Source organism: Equus asinus, chromosome 24 (genome assembly GCF_041296235.1).
Source record: "Equus asinus isolate D_3611 breed Donkey chromosome 24, EquAss-T2T_v2, whole genome shotgun sequence".
In the NCBI taxonomy this organism is placed as follows: domain Eukaryota; kingdom Metazoa; phylum Chordata; class Mammalia; order Perissodactyla; family Equidae; genus Equus; species Equus asinus.
This window is the reverse complement of record NC_091813.1, coordinates 45,920,922-45,938,255: the sequence shown is the minus strand read 5'-3', so window position 1 is coordinate 45,938,255 and position 17,334 is coordinate 45,920,922. Positions and strand designations below refer to the sequence as shown.

The following is a 17,334-nucleotide window of genomic DNA, read 5'->3' as shown; positions in this document are numbered from 1 at the left end:
CAGAACTGTGAGAACACATTTCTATTGCTTTAAGACACTATGTTTGTGGGATTTGATACAGAAGCCTAGTAGACTAATACGGGGGTGGGGACTCTGGGGTGCAGGGGAGGGTATTTGGCCATAGTCTGGGGTCCTGACACAGACCTGGGGCATCTTATTGTCTGTGTCCAGCCCAGGGCCTGCACGGGCCAGCACTTAGTTATTAGTATAGAAACTTTGGGCTCAAATAAACAGAACAGGACTTCACTTACAGAAATAATTTCCCTTTGTCTTCATTTTTTCCTTTCTCTTTCCCACTCAATTTTAGAAAATCAACCAAGATTACAGTACTGATGTCTCTCTCTCCCACCTTCCATCTTTTAAGCTGTGACAGTGGAGCCAACGTGGTCCCCAGGAGTTTCTAGGGCAGATCATCCCTGGGAGCTTGCACCTGGTGCTGGTCCCCACAGACCAAGTGACAAGGGGGCCTGTGACCAAGCTGGGCAGCAGGTGGCAAAGGGGAGAGCTCTGGGGAGGCCTGGAGATGGGCCCTCCATCTTAAGTGCTCTGCATGTCAGCTGCTGATTTCGACTATCCCAGTCCTTCTGACTTCCAGTGACAGAGGGGATCTCACGGGGAGGTGGGCTCCCAGCAACCAGGGAGAGATGACTGTCCCTTTAGTCGATTCTCTCCTGTGTTTGAGTGAGCCATTTATTCCTTGCCCAGCATCCTGACCCATATGGGTGGAAAAGCCTTTCTCAGGGAGAAGCTGGAAGCTCATACAGTGCCTGAGAACGGGAGAGATGGTGCCGCACAGCGAAGCCTCCAGAAGCCTGAGCACACACAGTGGGTGCCCAATAACCTCTTTCGCTTTTATGTCTGTAAAAGAAACTTTGCTCTTTTTTAACTTAACCCATATCCCATTCCACTTCCCAAGTGGAGCGTCTCATGATTGCAAGACTACCGAAGTAATTAACAATTTTCAAAAGCAGGCCTTGCTGAAGAGCTTCTGGATAAGACCTTGGAATCTGTACCCCCGAGGGCTCCGGAGCAGGACTCCAGCTGGGCGGTGTAAGACTTACTGTCCTGATGTGGGTGGCAGTTTAGAACAGGGACTGTTTCATTTCATTAACAGAGCAAAGCATGCTGTCAGCAGGCAGCAATAGCCACAGGACAAGATGCAACCAAATCAGAGTCTGAAACCTCCTGTCCCGGCCACAAGCAAGCTCTTCCCCCTTAGGATTCTTCAGGAGAAAGCCAGTCGTCAGACAAGGAGAGCCCCCTCGAAGAGGAATTATGTGGACGTCTAAAGTGTTCTAAGCATTCAGCTGCCTTAAAACTACCCCAAACACTGTTTGCTACAAAGCATAATTCAGTGTCCAGAGGGGTGTCCTGGACTCCACCCAGGAGGTTTAGTTTTTGAAGAGCCTAAAGGATTCCCAGCGTCTCTCTGGGGTGAGTGTGATAGCCGGATTCCAAAGGCTTATATTGCGCCTGGATGTTTTAACACCCTGCTCAACGAGCATTTAACAGAAATAAAAGATTATTCAGCTGGAGTCGACGTATCTGAGGCAAAACTTTCTTAAACCCCACTAATGTACAACCTCAATCCACAACTGGATTCAATTACTGCGTGGAAAGAAAGGCATTTTCTCATAAAGCTGCTCTGTTTCCGTGCCTGGCTGTGAGCTGGGTCAGCCATGACAAAGACAAGCCTGTGCGTTGTTTTTGGTTGTTTTTCTTTTCAAGCTCTTCCACTGGTACTGCCAGGCCCCAAGCTGTTTGGAGCAGTTATGTGGGGGCCAGTTTACTTGTCTTGGCTTTCGGCCTTTCTGTCCAGAGTCGATGATAGAAGAACAAGCTGGTGTCCTGCGTGCCCAGTGGAATTGAGGGGCTACACTGCGTGAGTCTGCGGTTGCACCGTGCCCGGGTGTCCCTTAGGAGCAGTATTTATGAGGAAGGTCATTTTTCTAAGGGAGATTGTAGAGGACTTGAGAGGGGTCTAGCATAAACAGGTGTGCGTGTTAACCATTCTCAACTATTCATAATACCTGACATATAAAGTGCTTACTATGTGCTCTAAAGTGCTTACTATGTGCTATGTGCCACCCTGTCCTAAAAGCTATACGTGTATTAACTCACTTAATCCTCCCAACCATTCTCTGAATTAGGTACTATCATCCCCACTTTACAGATGGGGAAATTGAGGCACAGAGAGGTGATGTAATTTGTCTAAGGTTACACAATTAGTAGGTGGCTCAGAGCCCAGGACCTTGGTCACTATATTGTCAAAGAGTATGTTGCAGAAATTTTACAACCTTGACTGGCATTTATTTAGCTACTAAACTTATTTACAGTATTCTTAATTCATTATTTTCCTTGACACACCTGAAAAACATATTTGCATTGCTATATATATATATATATATATATTTTTTTTTTTTTAAAGATTGGCACCTGAGCTAACATCTGTTGCCAATCTTCTTTTTCTTTTTTTTTCTTTCTTCTTCTCCTCAAAGCCCCCCTAGTACATGGTTGTATATTGTAGTTGTGAGTGCCTCTGGTTGTGCTATGTGGGACACTGCCTCAGCATGGCTTGATGAGTGGTGCAATGTCAGTGCCCAGGATCCGAACCGCCAAAACCCGGGGCCACCCAAGTGGAGCGCACGAACTTAACCAGTTAGCCACGGGGCTGGCCCCTATATATATTTTTTAAATCACAAGACTGGGGAGACTCTGGAGCAGCCTGCCTTGGTGTAGACAAGAAATGATTAACATGGCAAGCTAGTGGGCTTTCATAAAAGATATTGCACCAAAGGAGGCTAAGAACCTTGTTGCTCAGGTGTCTGATAGCAGCTCAGGCTTCCTGCGTGAGCTTGTCTCTCTGATGGGAAAATCCAGGGCTTCAAGCGGGCGTGAACATATGTATAGCCATCAGCTTAATTCACTGTGACAGTTGCCGATCTGTTGCCTCTCAGCTCCAAATGCACCCTTCATTACTAGCTCTGCGGTAAGGGACCTGGACCCCGTAGGCAGTTCTCCTTTGCCAGCGAGTGTGGTGTGAAGCTTTGTCAATAGAGGCTCCTGGTGGGGTACTGGGAGAAGTGGGGGCTCTCTTCCTGGCTGCAGTGGGCTTGCTTCATCAGGCTCCTGCAGCACGCACAGCCTTTTGTGCAGGCGGCCAGCAGCAGTGGTGCCTTTCTGTGGACACCTCCCTGTGAATGATTTCTGTTGGGGAGCCCCCCTTGGAGGCTTCACAACAAGGTGCCCAAAGTGGGGTACCTCCCCTTGGATGGCTTCCCTGGCATCCCACCGGGTAACTTTGCAGTGATTTCTGGGACATGGTACCCCACACATGGATGGCTTTCTGAGCACTCCAGAGAGCAGGCTTCTGGAAGGTCTTACCAGTGTGGCCCCTTATGAACTTTCCCACTACCCAGAAAGCCCCGGCTGTACACACCCCAATGAGGTCTAGATCTCACCCCTGGGAAGAGGCAGCCTTTTCCTGAATGTTCTATCTCAGTCTTAGGGGTGACAGCTGCTCTCCGTGTCTGCTATTCCTGTTTTCCTCAGTGCTAGCTTTACTTCTTACAAACCAGTCTCTGGTTACTCCCATTCCCTGTTAATAATTCTTTTTTTTTCTTCTTTTTTTGAGGAAGATTAGCCCTGAGCTAAACACTGCCAATCCTCCTCTTTTTGCTGAGGAAGACTGGCCCTGAGCTAACATCCATGCCCATCTTCCTCTACTTTATACGTGGGACACCTACCACAGCATGGCTTTTGCCAAACAGTGCCATGTCTGCACCCGGGATCTGAACTGGCAAACCCTGGGCCACCGAGAAGGAGAACAAGAAAACTTAACTGCTGTGCCACCTGGCTGGCCCCTGTTAATAATTCTTTATAGTTGACTTTGCTTGTAGAAATTACTGTGTGTTTTCTGTCTCCTGTTTGGATTCTAACTAGTATGTTCACCATATTTTTTTTTTTCTTTGAGGAAGATTAGGTCTGAGCTAACATCCACAGCCACCCCTCCTCTTTTTGCTGAGGAAGATTGGCCTTGAGCTAACATCTGTGCCCATCTTCCTCTACTTTGTATGTGGGATGCCTGCCACAGCATGGCTTCATAAGTGGTGAATAGGTCTGTGCCCAGGATCCAAACCAGTGAACCCTGGACCACTGAAGTGGAGCATGTGAACTTAACTGTCAGGCCACCAGCCTGGCCCATGTTCACCATAGTTTTTTAGTCCACCATTTAAAATAAAAATGTAGCCTTCTTTATATGGAAAAAATATAAGAATCACGAGAGCAACAAAAACAACATAAAAACACTTTCACCATAAATTTAATAAATCCTAATAAATAAATAATAGATTATTTTGTAAGTTAAAGGCTCTATATCTTCTTTCAATTCTTAGCTCTGCATCTACATGATTCTTACATAGTTATAACCCCTGTGCATGATTGAGTCTGTGCTCTATGTTTATGAGTTTGACATTAGTTTACACAAACAGTTTGATGTAGTCCCATAAGCCACATGTAGCCACTGTCCACACAGTCTTACATTTATCATCATACATGGCAATATAATATTCTGTTTTATTCATATGCTAATGTTTGCATAGCTAGCTCCTAATTGTTGGAGATATTTGGGTTGGTTCCCATTTTTCCATTTAGCAAAAAGCACAGCTTAAAACATCTTTGTTGAGGTTGCATCAACCTCACCTAATTTTTCCCCTTGTCTCTCCCTTTCATACTTCTCTAGCAGCTGGGCTCAGCCATTTTCCCACTGGTAGATAAGAGATTACAGGAAAAGGGATGAGAAATTCAGGGGGAATGTCTGCCCCAGAAGGAGGATGGAGATTTTGACTGAAGGAAAGACTTCAAGAAGCAGCAGGTCCTACTGAGGAGGTACCTCCTGCCCAGAGCAGAACCAGTCTCAGGGGCAGGGGGCAAGAATTGGTTGAAGTGGGGGGACTAAGTGTTGGGAATAAAATCATTCCAGAGACCAAGACTGTCTTTTCTTGAAAGTCTCATATTGTAACTTGTGACTAATGCATTAGTCACGCTAAGCACGTGGAAACTACACAATATATACTAGAAAAACATTTTAGTTCTCAAAAATAGCCTCAAAATCAGACAATGCTTCAAGTAATTGAGAGTGGGAAGTGCATTGTGATTTCTGCTTTCTGACATTTTAAGCCACCAATAACTCAATTGTTTCCTGAATTCCCAGAGAGTCAGGGAGCACGAAAGGCCCTCTTTGTCATTCAACTAAGTAAATGTTAACCTCGTACTTAAATCTTCTTTTCACAAAAAAGCATTCTTGGTGTGATGTCCCAGAAAGAAGCTTAAGCATAGCACCCTTCGTGTTCTTTGTTTTTTTGATCATGTATGATGTTTATCTAAAAATTCTTTATTTCACACATTCTTAAAAGTAGTTTTGCTGCACATGCAATTCTCAGTTATTGTCTCTTATCACTTTGAAGATACTGTTCTACAGTTTTCTGGTTTCTGGTGCTGTATAAAAATGTCTGCTGACAACCTAATTGTTTCTTTGTAGGTGACCTGTGTTTTTTCTGCTTCTTGCCCATAAGACCCTCTTTTTGAGTGTAGCCTTCTGCAGTTTTAGTGCAATGTGTCTGAGTGTAGAATTTAAAAAGAATGCTGGCCTTTATTGTAGTGTATATCGTGCTTCCTGTATCTGTGGATTCACAGTAATCGGTTCCGGACATTCTCCGTCACTCTCTCTTTCAATATTACCTTTTCACCCATTCTCTCTAGTATTTTCTGGGACTCCTATGATTAGTATACTAAATCTTCTCATTCTACCCTCTGTGTTTTAACACTGTCTTCATATTTTCTATCTTCCTGTCTCTCTGTGCTGCATTCTGGGTAATTTCTTCAGACACGCTAGTTAACTGATTCTCTTTTCAACTGGGTCTTATTTATCGCTTAATCCAGCCTTGAGTTCTTAATTTCAATGATTATATTGTTCATTTATAAATGTCTGCCTGGTCGTATTTCATAGACTCTTGGTATTTGCACACAATTGTGACTCCATCCTGTATTCCTTTAAATATTTCGTATGTAATATTTTACATCTTGCATTTGATAATTCCAGTACCAAAGTGATTGTTTCTGTTTTCTCTTGTACGTGGTGCCTTGTTTTCTTGCTGTTGGACGATCTTTCATTCTGAATTCATTTCGCTCTGTCTGTGGGAGTCCTGAGGGCCTAAGTTGGAGTTGTTTGTTCTAGAAGAGGTTTCCATTTGCTTCCTCCATGACACCGAGGGCTGGTTTGGCCCCTTCAAGGGTCAGGGTTTACAGTGGAAGACTTCAGTCTGGTGTTCACACCTCACAATGGGCCCAGGGCTTAGTGTCTGATGTTGTCCTGCACTTACCACCTCCTGCTGGGATCTCAGCTCTGGTTCTTTGGGCTCTGGAGGCTTCCTTTGCTATCTGCAGGCCCAGCAGGACACGTTAAAAACCCCATTGTATTCAGGATCTAGTAGAATTGTAGCGGGAGGGCCTTCAGAGGATCTGCTCTGTCATTCTGCTGGGAATGGATGTCACATGTTCACAATATTCAGGGCATACGGACACAGCAGCAAAATAGACATGTGCAGGAGATATAGCCTGCGCTTCAAAATTTAAACTAAAGATATAAGAAATAATTAGAGAAAATTTTAAAATTCTGTCTCTCTTCACATACATGTATGTGTTAACACATACACACACATACATAAATTTTTATATATAATTTAAAAAGTTAGAGATGAATGAAGAGCTGATACCCAAAGTAAGTATAAGATTTCCTCTAAGGGACTGAAGCTGGTGTTCAAGGTGGAGTAAACAGCGTTAACAGAGGCACCAGGAGGGAGTAAGCAAGGCCTTATCTTTGAGTTTCTGTTTATAAACTGGGCCTCCTCTCACTGTTATTTTGTCCCTCTGGCTTCATAATTATAAGACTTAGCTAGTAATTTTTCATATGAATATCCCTTTTGAAAGTCCCCTGTAATTTCCTTATTTACCAGATGGGTGCTCATTATAGTCCTGGTCTTATCAGGTGGCTTTTATACGTGGACAATGAATGAATGGACCATGTCATTTACTCTCCTTGATAATCTTGTAGTTAAGGATGCTGGGACCGAACAACAAAATCTCAAAGAGATGCACCTTGTTTTCTACTTCTGCGTGCAAAGTGAATGTTTTTTCCCTTTAGATATCCACTCACTGAGGAGGGTTTTGAGAGTACCGGCTTCTGTTTCTTAACACTAAGATCCCCTCTGATCTGAATACATCTTCCCCCGGTGTAGACAGCAAAGTCTGTCTGTCTGAGCCTCCATCTAGACCTGTGGCTCTGTACTCAACTTTGTAGCTTTCTCAAGTCTTCAAAACAAAATGATCCGAAACAAGGCCTACTTCGGGGCTGGAAATTAGTTGTAGAAAACCTGGGCCCTGAAGGAAAACCACATTTGAAAGAGTATGTCTTTTCTTTTATTGGCTTTTGCTCTAAAAAGCAAAGGCTGGAAAGCAGCTGTTAGCTGTTTATACAGTATTTTTTATTTGAGTGTTAGACAATAGCTGTTTTCTTCTCCACTTAGAATGGCACATTTTTTTCCCGGGCCGTTTAAGTCCTCTCTCCGTGTGGCCACAAGTACTGGTATGTGCCTCGTCCCTCTCGCTAGGTTTCTGGAGGAGATTAAGTTTTTGTTTTTTTCCTTCTTTCTCTGGTTTCTGTTTTTTTTTGTCTTGAGGTCAGACTTTGGTTTCTCAGAACAGATGGCTGAGTTTGGTACCAGGTTAGAACTCTGCAGGTCACCCTTTGGGTCAATTCAACACAGGTACTCACACAAGATACTCTAGAGAAAATTTCTATAGGTGCAAAGTGTCTATAGGTTTGTGGCTGGATCACATGAACAGAATTGGATATGGGCTTAGTTATTGTCATCTATCCTGGAGCCCTGAACATTAATGGTTGGTTTCCTCTAGTACTTGGAATTCAGAAGATAATTCTTGCCAATCCCCACTTCTTAAGACATAATCTAAGGACATCATCCTTCATGATCACCCTCATGGTCCAGAGCAAAGCAACATCATCAGGATTCCTGAAAATGTTGTGGACGAGTGAAAAACACTCCCCAACCTGCAAAAGGTCCCAGGCAAAACATTTCCCTGCATCCTCATCTCGTGTGCTACCACAGCGATTCTTATTATGTAAGACAATGGTGACACCACCAACTTGTGTTATTTCAGGTTTTCCTGGGATTTTATTTGCCCACAACGTGCTTCTTTTTAATCGGTTTAGCTTCTTTCAGCTCGTCAACTTGTATTGATTTATACGTGGCGGATAGTCTAGCCTGTGACTTTTAGAAAGGGCAGTCTCTCATACTTCACTAAGCATAGACAGTCGTTGGGTATATCTCCTTGAGATATCAGACATTCAAATCCTGCCTAACAAACACTGAGCCCCTTCATTTATTCATTCATCGCACCATGGGCAAGGTTACCTCTAAACCAGTTTCTAGAACTTGGGAATTCTTACAAGGTGACATCCGAGCAGCATTGCAAGCTTGCTGAAATAAGGATGTACCTGGATCAAAGGCAATCTTTGTATCCCTCATTGGGACTCTAGGTATTTGCAGATCTATAGTGATAATGCCCCCTCCAATCTCCTGATAACCCCCTAGAGGTACTCCTCAACCTTTTTTTAAATTTTCGTCACACATAAAACAATTTCTGTTCTTGTTTTATAAGGAACAACACGTGATTTTTTTTTTTTCGAATAATTGGACCAAATTAGATGATTAGAAAAACAGTTCCCATGTGTGTAACTCAAAACACTGGGTTTGTATGACATTATCTCAGAAAGAAGTTTTCTGGTAAAATAATATCTCCCTTTGGGAGATACAAGTTTTGGCATATTAAAGGCTCTGGGGAGTCCTGTAGCAAAGGAACTTTGAACTTTATTTTCACGGGACATCTCTTAACCTCTCTCAGCACATCCATTGGGAAAAACTGGTCCTGAAATCTGTCTTGAAGGTCATGTTGTCAGCATCCTCACATTCTGCTTGGCAGCCAGGGACTAGGACCCACTGTGGATCCTGGTCTCAGCCACCCCATCCTATTACTGACAGCTGTCCGGCCCCAAATCAGGAGCCAATGCCCAATAATGGGGCCAGTCAGACTCCCATTGACTTCCTCAGAGCCTTGAACTAAGATGGGAAAGGTGCTGGTAGTTGAAAAGGCATCTGCCTCTTCTCCACGGTTGTCCTCACTGCCTGTTGCCTACAGGGAGCTACTTTTCTTTTACATCTGCTTCCATTATTAATAATTGTGTGGGTCATCTGCCACCCTGTTCTGGGTGGCGGACCAGTGTGACTGGGCAGAGCCATAACTGGTGTGAAAGAGGAGACAGAGCCACAGCTACTCTTACAGAAAGGGGCAGGCATTCCCAAAATATAGGGGTAAGGGCATTTACCCTCAGCTACATTAAGGCTGGCACAGAACATGAAGTCTAAGTTGAAATGGGCGTGGCAACTGCAAAGAAACACATGTGACTTTGCAAAGGGGCAGAGTAGACAGTGACTCGGACCACTGCACTTACCGCATAGACGCCAGCTTCCTGAGTGCGGAAGCATCCATCTCTGTTTGGAGACCAGAAACCTTTGTAAAATAGTGGGCCAAGGTTCTGTCCACTCTCCCTCTGGGTGTCCAGGTGCAGGGTAGGAGGAGCAGAGGGTCAAGGAGGAGGAGGAGGGAACAGGCACGTTCTGGCCAGTAATGGCCTCTCTTGAGCAGGGGCCAGTGGGACTTCTCTTAAAATGTGATTTCCGTTTGTCAATGATATCCATCTGCATATGTATCACTCTTGCTGAGCATGCTGCAGACTGCATGCAATGTTGGGCAACAGGTTTATTTGGTTACATTCATGCCCACGTCCACTGTCCATGCACACCATTTGCAAGGAGAAAATAAAAAGCTAGAAATGGGTTGCATAACAATCATTAGCTTCATACTATGAGTAAGTTATGCATAATAGCACTTTCAGCTATTTTGTTACCCATCTGCCCCCAGGAACAAGATGAAGCTGATAAAATGTTTATGGGCTAGTAAATTTTTTCTACTAATTTGCAAGGCTGTAATAAAACCCATGAACTTGACGGCCTGCAGGAAACATAATAAGAACTGGGAATGGACAGTAATTTGGAGCTAGAAGGCGTCTTGAGGCCCTACAGGAAATGACTCCCAGCAAGGAGATGAATCATAGTATTTAAACAGAGAAGAATGATGCTAAGTTTGTTATTAACCAGTTATGTCCTGAAGAAAGATTTTCCAGAATGAAATAGTGGAAATTCTCTGCTTTCAATTGTTCTTGCTTTAAAGAACAAAATGAATTCAAGTATATAAAAACAATATTCAAGTCAAAACAATTCCTAGAGCTCAGTGAGATATTAACTTTTAGGATTGTCGCGTCTTACACAGTATTCACGGTCATCCTGTGCCCTCTTGTGGCAGAAGTATTAATCCAATTAGAATTTAGAAGACACATGTATTTTATATAGCAATTGTTCAGACTCGTTTTGAGAAAGTTTAAGGGAAAAGATGGTCTGCAGAAGTCGGTTGGCAAAAAGGGTCATTTCATTGCTGGCACACCTTAGAGCAGATACATCTGGGTGGGGCTATCCTTACACAAGGGGAGCAACAGTCAAGAAGAATCCCGATGTTTTCGCAGATGAGAAGAAATATCCATCACAGAAAGCTGGCATTTTAAGTTTCCATTTAATGTTAAAACTTACTCATTGATAACATTTTATAGTTATTCACATCAATAAATAGCGGTAATTGCTATCCATTGGTGAATGTCAGGCAGTTTAAACACGTTATCTCATTTTATCTCCAAGCTATGAGGTTATATAGGGAAAGTGAGGCTTGGAGACGTTAGGCAACTATTTGAGTTTACCCGACTAGTAAATGACAGACTGGGATTTGAATTAACCTTCCCCTGATCCCGTAAGACTGCACACATTCCCTTGTGCCAAGCTGACTCTATGGCCAAGTATTTCTTGAGTACTTAATGCATGTGAGACACTGCTGCTGGGCACTTTGGGACTTACAAAGCATAAGATACTCCCCATTCTTCAGGAACTTAAGAGGTAAGTAGGAAAATAAGAACCATACATGGATGATTTTTCAATGGTGAAATCTCAATGGTGAAAAGCAGAAAGATAAGGTTGCCCACTCTTGCCACTTTCATTCAATATAGTATTGGAACATAGTATTGGAAGTCCTAGCCGGAGCAATTAGGCAAGAAAAGGAAATAAACAACATCCACATTGGAAAGGAAGAAGTAAAAAATGTCACCATTTACAGATGGCATCATGTTATATATAGAAAACCCTAAAGACTCCACCAAAAATCTGTTAGAACTAGTAAAAGAATTCAGTAAAGTTGCAGGATACAAAATCAGCATACAGAAATCTGTTGCATTTCTATATACTAATAATTATTTCTCAGAAAGAGAAATTAAGAAAAGAATACCATATATAATTGCATTAAAAAATACCTAGGAATAAATTTAACCAAGGAGGTGAAAGACCTGTGTACTGAAAACTATAAGACATTGATGAAAAAAAACTCGACATAAATAAATAGAAATATATTCTGTGCTCGTGGATTGGAAGAATTAATATTGTTAAAATGTCTGTACTACCCAAAGCAATCTACAGATTCAATTCTGTCTCTATCAAAATTCCAAGGACATTTTTCACAGAAGTAGAAGAAATAATCCTAAAATTTGTATGGAACCACAGAAGACTCGGAATAGCCAAAGCAATCTTGAGAAAGAAGAACAAAGCTGGAGGCATCATGCTCCCTGATTTCAAACTATATTAGAAAGCTAGAGTAATCAAAATACTATGGTATTGGTATAAAAACAGACACATAGATCAATGGAACAGAATAGAAAGCCAAGAAATAAAGCCACGTACATATGGTCAATTAATTTGTGACAAAGGAACGAAGAATATACAATGGGGAAAAGGAGAGGCTCTTCAATAAATGGTGTTGGAAAAACTGGGTATCCACATGCAAAAGAATGAAACTGGACCCCTATCTTACACCATACACAAAAATTAATTCAAAATGAATTAAAGACTTGAATGTAATATCGGAAACCATAAAATTCCTAGAAGAAAACACAGGCGGCGAGCTCCTTGACATTGGTCTTGGTGATGAATTTTTGGCTTTGACACCAAAAGCAAAGGCAACAAAAGCAAAAACAGATAAGTGGGACTACATTAGACTAAAAAGTTTCTGCAGAGCAAAGGAAACCATAAACAAAATGAAGAGGCAGCCTACTGAATGGGAGAAACTATTTGTAAATCATATACCTGATAAGGGGTTAATATCCAAAATATATAAAGAACTCATACAATTCAATAGCAAAAACAAACAATCCAGCTAAAAGATGGACAGAAGATCTGAATAGACATTTTTCTACAGGAAACATACAGATGGCCAACAGGTTCATGAAAAGATGCTCAACATCACTAATCATCAGGGAAATGCAAATCAAAACCACAATGAGATATCACCTCACATCTGTTAGAATGGCTATTATCAAAAAGACAAGAGACAACAAGTGTTGGCGAGGATGTGGAGAAAAGGGAACCCTTGTGCACTTTTGATGGGAATGTAAACTGGTGCAGCCACTATGGAAAATAGTAGGGAGAGTTCTCAAAAAAATTAAAAATAGAACTACTATAAGATGCAGCAATTCCACTTCTGGGTATTTATCCAAAGAAAATGAAAACACTAACTCAAAAAGATGCATGCACCTCCATGTTCGTTGCAGCAATATTTACAATAGCCAAGAAGCGGAAACAAACTAAGTGTTACTGATGGATAAATAGATAAAGAAAATATAGCATACATATACAGTGGAATACCTTTCAGCCATAAAAAGAATGAAATCTTGCCATTTGCAACAACATAGATGGAACTTGAAGGCATTATACTAAGTGAAATAAGTCAGACAGAGAAAGACAAATACTGTGTGATCTCACTTACATATGGAATCTAAAAAAAAAAAGACCCCAAAAACCAAGCTCATAGATACAGAGAACAGATTGGAGGTTGCCAGAGGTTAGGGATGGAGATGTGAGTGAAATGGGTGAAGGGAGTCAAAAGGCACAAACTTCCAGTTATAAAATAAATAAGTCCTGGGGGTGTCGTTTACAGCCTGGTGACTACAGCACCCCTAGGTTCATTGTAGCATTATTTACAATGGCCAAGGTATGGAAACAACCTAAGTGTTATCGATGGATGAATAGATAAAGAAAATGCAGTATACATATACAATGGAATATTATTCAGCCATAAAAAAGAATGAAATTCTGTCTTTTGCAACCACATGGATAGACTTTTTTTTTTTGAGGAAGATTAACCCTGAGCTAACATCTGCTGCGAACCCTCCTCTTTTTGCTGAGGAAGATTGGCCCTGAGCTAATATCCGTGCCCATCTTCCTCTACTTTATATGTGGGACGCCTGCCAACAGCATGGCTTGAGAAGTGGTCCGTAGGTCCACACCCAGGATCCGAACTGGCAAACCCTGGCCTGCCAAAGCAGAACGTGCAAACTTAACTGCTGCGCCACCAGGCTGGCCCCTGGATGGACCTTGAGGGCACTGTGCTAAGTGAAATGTCAGACAGAGAAAGACAAATACCGTATGATCTCACTTACGTGTGGAATTGAAAAAAAAACCACCAAGAACTGCAACAACAGAAAATGAAGCTCACAGACAGAGAACAAATGGCTGGTTGCCAGAGGCGGAGGTGGAGATGGGAGAAATAGGTGAAGGGGGTCAAAGGTACAAACTTCTGGTTATAAAATGATGAAGTCATGGGAATGTAATGTACAGCATGGTGACTATAGTTAATAACACTGTATTGCATATTTGAAAGTTGCTAAGACAGTAGATCTTAAAAGTTCTCATTGCAGGAAAAAAATTCTGTAACTATATATGGTGATGGATGTTAACTAGACTCACTGTGGTCATCATTTCCTAATATACACAAGTATCAAATGGTTATGTTCTACATCTGAAACTGATATAATATTGTACGTCAATTATACCTCAACAAAAAAAGAAAGTATACATGGAAAAGATACTCAGTATACAAGAAATATGTAGAACTACTTCTTTTTTTTTTTTTTTGAGGAAGATTAGCCCTGAGCTAACTACCGCCAGTCTTCCTCTTTTTGCTGAGGAAGCCTGGCTCTGAGCTAACATCCGTGCCCATCTTCCTTTAAGCAGAACTGCTTTTTAAACAAACAAAGGATTTGTATGGTCATGTACATTTTTTCCCCATCAATGCAGAAAATCTATATATTTTCTTCAGTTATTCTATTGCTTTTAGCCTTGAGTATGGGCAGGACACGTGGCTTGCTCCTAATAAATAGAATATAGCAAAACTATTGGGATGTATGCAATTATGTGTCATTACATGATTATGTGATTTAAGATTTTAGCATCCACTTTGCTTGGATCTCTTTTTTTCTGGTTTCTAGGAAGCAAGTGGTCGTGTTGGGGAACTCACATGGTAAGGAACTGTGAGTGGTATTTAGGAACTGAGGGTGGCCTCTGGCCGACAGCCAGCAAGATATTGAAATCCTCAGTCCTACAACTGCAAGAAACAGAATTCTGCCAATAACTGTCCCCAGCTGAGCCTTGAATGACGCCACAGCCCGGTTGACGTCTTGACCGCAGCCTTGTGAGACCCTAAGCAGAGGACTGGCCTGCCCATGCCTGGACTCCTGACCCATCGCAGTTGTGAGATAAATGTGTATTGTCTTAAGCCACTAAGTTGGTGGTGATATCGTTACTCAGCAACAGATGACTAGTATAGTTATTTTTTAGAAGTTTTAGAATTTCAACTCTCGTGTTTATGTCTTTGATCCATTTCAAGTTAATTTTTATAGATAGTGTGAGGTAAGGGTTGAGATTGTCTCTCTTTCTCTTTTCATCCCTTCTTCTTTTTCTTTCTTTTTTTTTTTTTTGCATATGACCATCCAATTTTTCCACCACCAGCTGACCAATTGTTGAAAATACTATCCTTTGCCCATTGAGTTGCCTTGGGATCTTTGTCAAAAGACAAGTGACTGTGTCTATGTGAATCTGTTTCTGGACTTTCTGTTCAATTGCACTGTACGTCTACCTTTACGCCAATGTACACTGTCTTAATTACTGTAGCTTGATAATAATTCTTGAAATGAGATAGCACAAGTCTTCCAACTTTGTCCTTTTTTTCAAAGATTTTTGGCTATTCTAGGTGCTTTGCATTTCCATGTAAATTTTGGAATGCAGGGTCATCACAACACAAGAGCACTCTCCTTTTTTGCCCTGTCGCCCCGGGTCAAAAACCATAACCTCTGCCTTTGCCTCCTCAGCCCTGAGTCACCTGTCCCCTGTGTCTTACAATTTCAGGGGACACATAACAAGCTTTCTGAGAGGCTTGCTGCAAGCTCCTCTTACTAGACTCGTGAGACGGTGACATTGCTGCTCACGATGCGACAGCAGCTCTTGCCGGGGAAATCTTTCCACGAGCCCTCTCCAGTGGGGTTCCCCGTGGAAAGTTCCTGGAGTGTTTTGTGTCTGCAGTGTGGGTTGTGCTCTCGGCCAGTTGTGTCGAACAGCTTCATCTTAGTCTGTCTCACAACTTGCTTGGTATCTCATGCACAGCTCTCAATTTAATGTTTTATTAAACATTTAAATGTACATATATTAAGACATCTAAATAACTTCATCGAGCATTTGTAGTTGTTTCGTAGGGGGAGGGTTGTCGAGGGAATCAAGTCTGCAACATTACCAGAAACAGAAGTCTGCAACGCTTTTCCGGCTCTTGGTTGCTGCCATTCTCTTCTGGTTACCATTGTAATTATAGATTAATCACACGGAATGTACAAACTGTTTCTCTGCAGGGCAATTGCACCACGGAACACATAGAACTTTCCTCTTTGGAGGGGCGGAAGGAATAGAGCAAGACTTTGCCTTTTGAATATATCGGGAAGAGGAGAAGTGCTCAGAACCTGGGAAAATCTGGAATTTTCCAAGTCCCTTTCAATGCTTAAATCAGCTCTTGCAAGCACTAAGCCTCGCAGCTGGGGCAGCAGCCATCCTCACCATGTGCTGGTTCAGAGGCAGTTTCCTCTGAAATGACTGTGTAAATTCAGGTGAGTGCTTGTTAAACGCACTATTATACACTTGCAGAGCGGGAGCTGAGAGCATGTAGGCAGGCAGGAAGCATGGGGGGCGCTGTTTGGCGGGATTAATAATATGACTATAAAAGAAATAGAGGCTCTCCCTGCTGCTGCTTTTTTTTTTTTTTTAAAGAAAAGGCCAATATTTATACTCAAATGTCTTGACAGTTTGAAACTCATTTTTTATTAAAATAAATTAATACATAATTGATGTGGAGTATATACATTATGTACCTTGGTTTTGGTCAATATTTTTTACAAGCATGTAGCACAAACCCAAGGGAAATTTTTTTGAACTGATAATTTACTTGAGTTTTAAAAACATGCTGATGGGCCTTAAAATATCTGGTATACGTCCTCTTGTGAGAGGTTCTCTAAGGTAGCAATTTGCATACTTTTGAAGGATCATCCTGGCTGTTGTGTTGAGGATAGACTTGGGGTTAGGGAACAACGACAAAAGCTGGGAGGCCATTTCAATAGTCCAGAGGAGTATTAAGTGACTTGAACCAGAGAGTGGTGGCAAGGATGATGGTGACAAGTGGTTGGAATGAAGTCCGTTTTGGAGGTAAAGGTAATATGATTTGCTGATGCTTAGACAAAGCACATGAGAGGAAAAGAAACGTCAAAGAAGATTCCAAAGGTTGGGGCTAAACAACTAAGAGGTTGAAGGTACCATTCACTAAGATACAGGACACTGGGGGATGAGCAGCTTTGGGGAGAAGATCAATATCACGAAATCTATTTTTGAAATTTTAAGCTTAAGTGCCAATCAGACTTCCCAGTGGAGATGTCAAGATATTGGAGCTTTAAAGAAAAGCTCAGGGCTAAAGATACCGATTTGGGAACCATCAGTGTAAGGATGGTATTCGTAAGGATGATATTTAATATTGTGAGACTCAAGAGAGAGTGCGTGCAGACTGAGAAGAGGTCCACAGACTCTGAGAGCATCCTGACATTTAGAAAATTGGAGAGGGGGAAAGATCTAGTAAAGGACACTGAGAAGGAATAGCTGTTGAGACAGGAGGAAACCAGGGGAGTGTAGGGGCCTTGCTTCCAGTCTGTTCAATGCTGCTAACTTACAATTGACTGTAGGA

At 42.0% G+C, this 17,334-nt stretch overlaps 1 protein-coding gene across 1 annotated transcript in view; it reads left to right on the top strand.

The window, feature by feature from the left end:
• Window positions 1-1,729: 1,729 nt before the first annotated feature.
• The window catches only part of SLC22A16 (solute carrier family 22 member 16), an 88,797-nt gene continuing 73,192 nt past the window's right edge, over window positions 1,730-17,334 (top strand). Inside the window, exons 1-2 of the mRNA XM_070496224.1 lie at window positions 1,730-1,882; window positions 15,962-16,213. The gene's annotated coding sequence lies outside the window, so the exon portion shown is untranslated. The remainder of the gene's footprint in view (window positions 1,883-15,961; window positions 16,214-17,334) is intronic.